The following is a 9,341-nucleotide window of genomic DNA, read 5'->3' on the forward strand; positions in this document are numbered from 1 at the left end:
ATAAAGGAAAAATTATGATTGTGTCGTGTATAGTTCCTGAGGTAGCTCAGTCGGGAGAGCATTCGTGCGCTAATCGAAGGGTCCCGGGATCGATGTCCGGCCCCGGAACAATTTTTCCTTAATAAATATTCATGTTAAAATTTTGCTTAAATTGTCAGATTATTTCAAGTTTTGGTTGCATAGGCATTTGTTTCTCATAAATATTCTTAAAAGAATAAAAGTACAAATTTATTATGTATATATTTATTTTACATTATTTTTTATATTTTCATTACATTTTTGTTTATTGACTAGAAGTCGTTAGAAACATGAACGACATTAAGTTGAACATATTTCATTTTAATTACGTTTCTAATTCTGATATCGTTTATTAGACAAGATCTTTTGCAGCACAGATAGATGACAAATATTGAAATTTCATACAAACGAATTGTCTAGAAGATTCACTTATAACACTCTGACATTAACCATTTCATAATGTAGGAGTTGAACTCATTTTGTTGCAGCGCACCTCGGGGCTTGTAGCATGACAACAGATTTGTAGCCGGCTGTCATTCTAAGAAATCTTGAGGTAATCCAGAAGCTTTGATATCTTCTGAAGGGAACAGATCCAGGTGGCCCTGGCCTAAGATTTCAGTCTCGTCTGTTAGAGACAGATGCGAAATCTGGCGGTGAAGTGTAGTCACTAGCGCAGGTCGAGTTTCGAGGCTCTCTGATCGTTATGTTGCAAGGATGCGTTGGCGTATTTGCCTAGCCTGGAGCAAACACAGACGCTGTCTGAGCGATATATGAATGTCCCCCACCTCTGTTTTGCCGGCCGCAGACTCCTGCTCTCGGCAGAGTAGCATTTGAGGTGAAATTTACTGTATTACTCCCATAAAGATCCGTGGTTGACAACCTCGAACGCGATGAAGTGGAATAATCGGATGTTGTGTCGTAGTCATCGAAATCATCGCATACGCTTAGTTTCGATGATTGTCGAAATACTTTCTTTCTCATTATGTTCGATCTTTTACTTTCTTTCCGAACGTCAAGACGTGGCAAGTTATTAATTTCAGGGTTCGAAATCGTATTGTGCTGCTCTTCATCTGATTGTGATAATACTCTCTTGAAAAACCAAGATAGATTTTGGAAGCAGTTTTGTTGACTGTTATTTTTAACTAAAAAATCTTTACAACTTCGACTGTTTTCACAACTGATAGAGTTTTTAATGTCATTGTCAATTCCACCTCCGGCATCTGCTTCTATTGGTCTTGATGCTTTCTTTGCTGGATAATCAATATTCTTAGTATCTAACACAGACGTACAATGACTGCAATATGGACATCCTTTTGTCAACTTGTCGGGAAAAATAACATCATCAGTAGACGTAGCCGCGTCTTTACATTTTTTCAAATAATTATTAGCAGACTTCTTACATTTTCTACAAAGTGCCGTAATTGGCAAGTGACAGACTTTTAAGGTTGAGAGTTTCACTGACTTCTGTGTTACGCCAAATTTTATTGCAAGATCCGTACTATCATCAAGGTTCGGGTCTTGTGACCTTAATGGAGGACGATTTTGTGCTAATAAACATTCTATTCCACTCTTTGTTATTGAAATGAAAGAGTTATTTGTATGACGTTCTAATTGTGCACACACGAATATTTTTGACGTTTGTCTGAATGCTCCTTTCTTCTCTTCAATGCAGTAAGTAGAGGTTGAATACGTCTTTGTATCTGGAAACAAATTTTTTGACTTGTTTACCGAATTAATTACAGTTTCTTGATTATTACATTTCAGACTTTTATTTGATTCGAAAATACTAAGTATAGCTTTTTGTAAACGTGGAATAGTACCTGAACTTAATTTTGTTATGCTTCGAAACCTTGTCAGAGTAGCCTGAGAGTTATCTCCGGTGTTGGATACCGTTATTGAACTTGTTTGTTTTTCATAGTTATTGCGAACATTTGATTTTTCTCCACAGAACTTATCTGACTCTGTAATCATTCCTGGAGATTTCTCACAGTTGTCTTTACCATTTCTTTTCCCTGCTTGGGGTTTTAGTTTAGAGCTTAATAATTGGAATAGGGAAGTGGAAAATCTCGAAAATGATAACATTGATTTGCTTTTTGTATTACACTTCTCGTTTTTGAGACAATTTGAAGCTTCGAAACTTGGCGAAGAAATCTTCAAATCAGGTACTGATTTTACTGAATTTTTAAGAGCATTCAATTGCTCTTGGTTACATTGTTGGTTAGAAAAATCGTCCTTATTGGTGTTAGAAAATAAATATTGATTATGGCGTGACTTTGTTTCATTGGCATGACTACTTTGATTTTCATTATTCCGTCCATTATTCTTATTATCATTACTATATGTTTCATGCTCTGTACCACACATAATATATTTTTCCTTGGTATTTTGACTGCTGTTAGTGTATTTGTATACACCAGTTATTTCTTTCTCAACTGACGACGAATATTTTTGATCCAGGTACTCTACGTCACGACTATCCCGACATGTTAATGTCCAATTTCTTACTTTTTCTTCATATCTCATTGTCGAAGGTAAAGCTTGTAGTGGATCCTGAGAAAGTCTTGTAGATAGAGGAGAATTTTCTTTACATCCTCCATTTAAACTAAGCATAACCTTGTTACAGGTGTAATCGGAATTCTTACTATGTAAATCTAAAGTTTCCATGAGCTTTCCAAAGACAGAACTAAAAGGAAAGCTTCATCATGTTGACCACATAAGTCATCTTCCACGTGATATGGGTCCAGTAATGGAGACTTGATAATATTCGAACTCTGGACGGAAATTTTTGTCTGAAACATATAGCAAAATAACCACTTTACGATAAATCCTCCTAAAATCGTAATTTAATAATTTTAATAGTATTTATAATTAGCTATGCTGGTAGAGTGAGGGACTACGTAATTTCAAGTGCCCATGTTAAAGCCCAGGCAATGCTTCATGATTTCCAAAACATTTTCGACATTTAGCAAAATAATCACTTTACGATAAATCCTCCTAAAATCGTAATTTAATAATTTTAATAATATTTCTAGTTAGCTCTGTTGGTAGAGTGAAGGACTACGTGATTCCAAGTGCCCATGTTAAAGCCCAGGCAAAGGCTTCATGATTTCCAAAACATTTTCGACATTTACCAAAATAATCACTTTACGATAAATCCTCCTAAAATCGTAATTTAATCATTTTAATAGTATTTATAATTAGCTCTGTTGTTACAGTGAGGGACTACGTGATTTAAAGTGCCCATGTTAAAGCCTAAGCAAAGGCTTCGTGATTTCCAAAACATTTTCGACATTTAGCAAAATAATCACTTTACGATAAATCCTCCTAAAATCGTAATTTAATAATTTTAATAGTATTTCTAACTAGCTCTGTTGATAGAGTGAGGGATTACGTGATTCCAAGTGCCCATGTTAAAGCCCAGGCAAAGACTTCATGATTTCCAAAACATTTTCGGCATTTACCAAAATAATCACTTTACGATAAACCCTCCTAAAATCGTAATTTAATCATTTTAATAGTATTTCTAATTAGCTCTGTTGGTAGAGTAAGGGATTACGTGGTTCCAAGTGCCCATGTTAAAGCCCAGGCGAAGGCTTCATGATTTCCAAAACATTTTCGACATTTACCAAAATAATCACTTTACGATAAATCCTCCTAAAATCGTAATTTAATAATTTTAATAGTATTTCTAATTAGCTCTGTTGGTAGAGTGAGGGACTACGAGATTTCAAGTGCCCATGTTAAAGCCCAGGCAAAGGCTTCATGATTTCCAAAACAGTTTCGACATTTTGCAAAATATCACTTTACGATAAATCCTCCTAAAATCATAATTTAATAATTTTAATAGTATTTCTAATTAGCTCTGTTGGTAGAGTAAGGGATTACGTGATTCCAAGTGCCCATGTTAAAGCCCAGGCAAAGGCCTCATGATTTCCAAAACATTTTCCACATTTACCAAAATAATCACTTTACGATAAATCCTCCTAAAATAGTAATTTAATAATTTTAATAGTATTTCTAATTAGCTCTGTTGGTAGATTGAGGGACTACGTGATTCCAAGTGCCCATGTTAAAACCCAGGCAAAGGCTTCATGATTTCCAAAACATTTTCGAGATTCTTCAGCACTCTTTAGGTTGAGTAACTGGTTTTTCCCAGGAAAATGAAAGGACGCCTTTTGTATCACCTTACAAGACAGTGTGATGTAAGGAAGATAATATATTTATACCAAGTTTAGATTCACTCATATTGTGGCCCTTTCTATTGCAGGTAGATGTTATAGGGTGGGTTTGGGTAATTTGGTATAAAAACAGCCTTTTTAAGTATAGGAAGAAGGTACCTTGGCAGACCCAGAAAGAGGTGAAGAGAACAGTTTTGATTTCTTGGAAATAAACCATGATGTAACGATTTTTAGTAGGTTATTTTACGGCGCTTTATCAACACCTTAGGTTATTTAGCGTCTGAATGAGGTGAAGGTGATAATGCCGGTGAAATGAGTCCGGGGTCCAGCACCGAAAGTTACCCAGCATTTGCTCATATTGGGTTGAGGGAAAACCCCGGAAGAAACCTCAACCAGATAACTTGTCCCGACCGGGAATCGAACCGGGGCCACCTGGTTTCGCGGCCAGACGGCACTAACCGGTACTCCACAGGTGTGGACTACCATGATGTATTTGATTATTATTATTATTATTATTATTATTATTATTATTATTATTATTATTATTATTATTATTATTAGTATTATTATTATTCCAGATACTTCTGTTGATTCTAGGGTTAATGCCTCTTAATATTATTCTCTAACTCTCAATGCACAGTTCTAATAATCATCTTGAGATATTTTACCAAAATGTTCGTGGCCTTAATACAAAATTTGATGAATTTTTTTCAAAATGTAGTAAGTAATAATGATATCATTATCTGTCTTACTGAAACATGATTATCTGAATCAGTATTAAATACCAATTTATTCCCTAACAATTATACTGTGTTTCGAGCAGACAGAACCTACGAGGACACCAATAAAAAAAGAGGTGGGGGAGTCCTAACAGCGATTAACAACCAGTTATCTTTTACCTGTCGGCGATATGATTTAGAAATTATTAATTAATGTGTTTGGATTGAAATTAAAATGGCTGATGGTATTAATTTATTAATTGGAAATCATTTCTTCCCACCTGATTTCGGTCATAATCACTTTAAATCTTACCTCAATTTTCTTTTCTTAGAATAGAAATTTTAAGAAATTCAAAACTGATCACCATTATCATAAATTATTCTCAAGGTGATTACTTAATTTTTTTTCCAATTACAGAAAACAAGTTAAAGCTATGATTAAATCTGATAAATTTAAATGGTTACAATCCATTGATGAAAATTTGAAGAATGAACCTAAGAAATTTTGGAAATACGTAGAATCTTTTCGTAAATCCAATAATTATCCCACCGAATTATTAATAAATGGGGTTCACATTACTGATCAGAAAGAAATTGCTAATGCATTTGCTAATCAATTTAAATCGATTCAAAAACAGCCTAATTCTAATCTCTGTTTGTTGGAGTATAATTCTACTGACTTCTTATCCTTACCTAAAATTACAGTTGATGACATTTCATTAGCCATAAAAAAGCTTAAACCTAATAAATCCAAGGACACTGATGGCATTCCTAATTTTATTATTAAGGCATGTTATAATATTCTAATACCCATTTTAACTTTTATTATTTAATTTAAGTTTATTAACCGGTACATACCCTATGCTTTGGAAAGAAGCATCCATTATTCCTATCTTTAAGAATGGTAAAAAAAATGTTGTTTCCAATTATAGACCTATTTCAATATTAAACAATTTCTCAAAAATTTTTGAAAAAATAATCCACAAACATGTTTCATTTTATGTTAAGAATAAAATTAATTCAGCCCAACATGGTTTTACTAAAGGTAAATCAACAACTACAAACTTAGTATCCTACCTTAATCTTGTTATGCCTGTTGTTGAAACTCAAGGTCAAATTGACTCAATTTATATCGATTTTAGCAAAGCGTTCGATGTTGTACCTCACAATATTTTGATAAATAAATTTAAAAACTTTGGTCTCTCTTCTAACTATGTGAGCTGGTTTGAAAACTATTTAACTAATAGACAATGTTGTGTTCGTCTAGGTGATTCTCTCTCGGACCCATTTAATTGTTTATGTGGAGTTCCCCAAGGATCTACATTGGGCCCTCTATTATTTTTATTATTTATTGATGACATATGTAAAAGAATAAGTTCAAACTACCTGTTATTTGCTGATGATCTCAAAATCTTTCGCTTAATAGATAGTTCTGCCGATTGCCAACTCTTCAAAATGATATTAACTCTATTGAACTTTGGTCTGACAATAATGGAATGAAAATTAATGAAACAAAAACTTTTGTCATTTCGTACTCTCGAAAAACTACTTCCATAAAATTTAATTATTCTCTTAATAACGTCTTTATTATTAGGAAAAATTCTATTAAAGATCTTGGTGTACTACTCGATTCTAAATTATACTTTCACGATCATGTTCAATATATTTATAATCATTCAATAAGAATGCTTGGTTTAATAAAGTCTATAACTTATTCTTTTTCTACTCCAGAGTCACTATTAATTCTATACTTTACTTTGGTTCGATCTAAACTTGAATATGCATCTATAGCCTGGAATTCCATTACTTCAACCGATTCGATTAAATTGGAAAATATTCAGAGAAAATTTATTTCCTTATGTGCTTTTCGATATATACCCAATTCCACTGACTTTAACTATGAGATTACCTGTAAATATTTTAACTGTTGTAGCCTTTATGCTAGGCGTCTAAATCTTGATTATCAATTTTTTTGCAAAGTTATCAAGGGTGATATTGATTGTGAGTCTATCATAAACAATATTATCCTTCGTATTCCTACAAAAGGTTTAAGATTCCAAAAATATTTTTATAACAGAAATTCAAAATCACTTTCTCCAGCCTGTAGATGCATAAAATATGCCAATTTGCATGGGCACAATATAGATCCTTTTAAGGTTTAGTTTCGTTTTGATTATTAGTTTTTACTGTTCTTGTTCTCAATTTTATTTATGTATGTTTTTGTTTATTTAAGATATTATTTATTTTGTTTTGCACCTTTGTATCTTCTGTTTGTATACTGTGCTGAACTACAATTGGCCTCTGGCTGTTGTTCAGCACACAAATATTAATAATATATAAATAAATAAATTATTATTATTATTATTATTATTATTATTATTATTATTATTATTATTATTATTATTATTATTTGCTATGGCCGTGAGATTATAGGACGAAAAAATCCTTGTCGATGAACAAAATAGGTGGAAGAAAATGGAATGTACATATACTTACAAAGGCGAAAAGGCTAGTGTGAACCAAAAATAAGAGCAGACGAATAGGTAATGGATGAAATTCATGTGGGTGAAACGCCTGGGAACCGTATAATCATGTAGGCCTAATCTGATCTAATCTGTATTTTATGTATTGCCCACTTCTTTATGGTACAATAAGAAATGTTGATATCTTCATTAAAGGTTATCTTTGTCCTGATGAACTTATCCTTGTTTATAGAATTACGCTCCAATGCGGTGCGAGGAAGGATATATCTTTGTACAGACACCAAACTCTCCCACATTGCGGCCTTTTCTATCTGTGGTCGACAGCATGGGGTCACCGCGGGGACTCAGGGAACACGTGCAAGGTAAAGTCAAACACCCAGTCCTCTGGGATTCATATAAATCTCCGCCCACACCGGGAATTGAACTACAGACCATTTGGTTGGGAAGCGTAACTACATGCTATCTATTGTGCCATAACAGTGACTAAATGTTTTATATGAACAAATGTACTTTCTTGATGGGACATCACTGGAAAATATTAACCCTTTGTTCTAAATTACCATTGTGTTTTTTATATAAATGATGTGATTACATCCGTAAATAGCGTAGTACTTCCGTGTGGGAACAGGTTATATACAAACTTCGCTCAACTATGGGTTGATATATACTACCCTCGATAACTTAAATGACCACAATTTATTTTAGAACTTTACTCCTAATTGAAAACTAAAAGAAACGTCATATGTCTGAGAGAACAGGAAGTCAGTGACAATAGCCACGGTTCGAAACAATATTAGAACTAAAGACGAACGTCGCCATGCCGGAAGTGAACTGTGATAGAAAATGTTGATAGAGTGTACGAAGTTATAATAAATAAGGAAAGTTAGACAGTGGCAAGGCAAAGCGATTCTGTTTGTCAAAAGCAGAACCATCTGCGCTTTATAATGGAAACAACAGCCATTTAGGGATTAACGAACTCATCTCTCGTGAATTATATCCATACGCTTCTGTTGCTCGTAAAGCCACAGAGTCCACATTACTCACAAATATTATAATAGCTTCCTTATTATTATGAAAAAGGTTAAATACTAAAGTTATTCTTTCTATTGTCAATGAAAGTAAATATATGTATCTGGCTTACATATTGCAACTCCATATTTCTACATTTTTCGGTGTTATTGTAAAGTGTAGGCCTATTTTAGCGTATATTTGTTAAAATTTCTCCATTTTCGACAATTGTATTGTTATTTTTAATCTTATTGATTGTTATTATTATTATTATTGCTATTACTATTACTATTATTATTACGAGGAAGATAGTAAGTTACAAATTGAAGTACCGATTTATTGAGACGCCTGTAGCTACCACCATTAGGTGCCAGTATTATCGATGTGCGAACAAGCGAAACAAAGAAGTAGCAGTTGCAAGATGGCGGTATCTCTAGACAAGTGTACTATTGGCTACTTGATCCAAGCATTGATGCAGTCTTTTTCTCGAGTTAGAAATGATGCACCCAAGACTCATTCATCACCATTGTCCATCGGGGCTAGCATATTGTCCTCTTCATCCTATCTTCTCAGATCTGGTTACCAACCTGTTACACATTTTTCTCCTTACTAATTTCGACTGGCCGAACGGCATGGTGTTCAATACCTTGTCCGCCCTTCAGAGAACTTCTGCACCCAATTATAATAGACAGCATGACATGACAGGCAGTGCACACCATACACGGGCAGCAGTACTTTATGAACATCCTTTGCTTCCAGACATTTTCCCAGGAAATTCGCACAACAGAGAGTTTGCTCGACAATGTTCTAATCTTACAGAGCACCATCTTGCAGCTGTCGCATCTTTGTTTCGCTTTTCCGCTTATGTGTACATCGATCATCTAAGGTCACAACAAGAGTGTAATGTGTCAAACGAATAAGAGCGGTAATGTAGA

At 33.9% G+C, this 9,341-nt stretch overlaps 1 long non-coding RNA gene across 1 annotated transcript in view; it reads left to right on the forward strand.

Moving 5' to 3' along the window:
* Positions 1-7,740, forward strand: part of LOC138710893 (uncharacterized) — a 324,613-nt gene extending 316,873 nt beyond the window's left edge. Inside the window, exon 3 of the long non-coding RNA XR_011335320.1 lies at positions 7,631-7,740. This is a non-coding gene — a long non-coding RNA (uncharacterized lncRNA). The remainder of the gene's footprint in view (positions 1-7,630) is intronic.
* The last annotated feature ends 1,601 nt before the right edge of the window (positions 7,741-9,341 follow it).

Source organism: Periplaneta americana, chromosome 12, assembly GCF_040183065.1.
Source record: "Periplaneta americana isolate PAMFEO1 chromosome 12, P.americana_PAMFEO1_priV1, whole genome shotgun sequence".
Lineage (NCBI taxonomy): Eukaryota > Metazoa > Arthropoda > Insecta > Blattodea > Blattidae > Periplaneta > Periplaneta americana.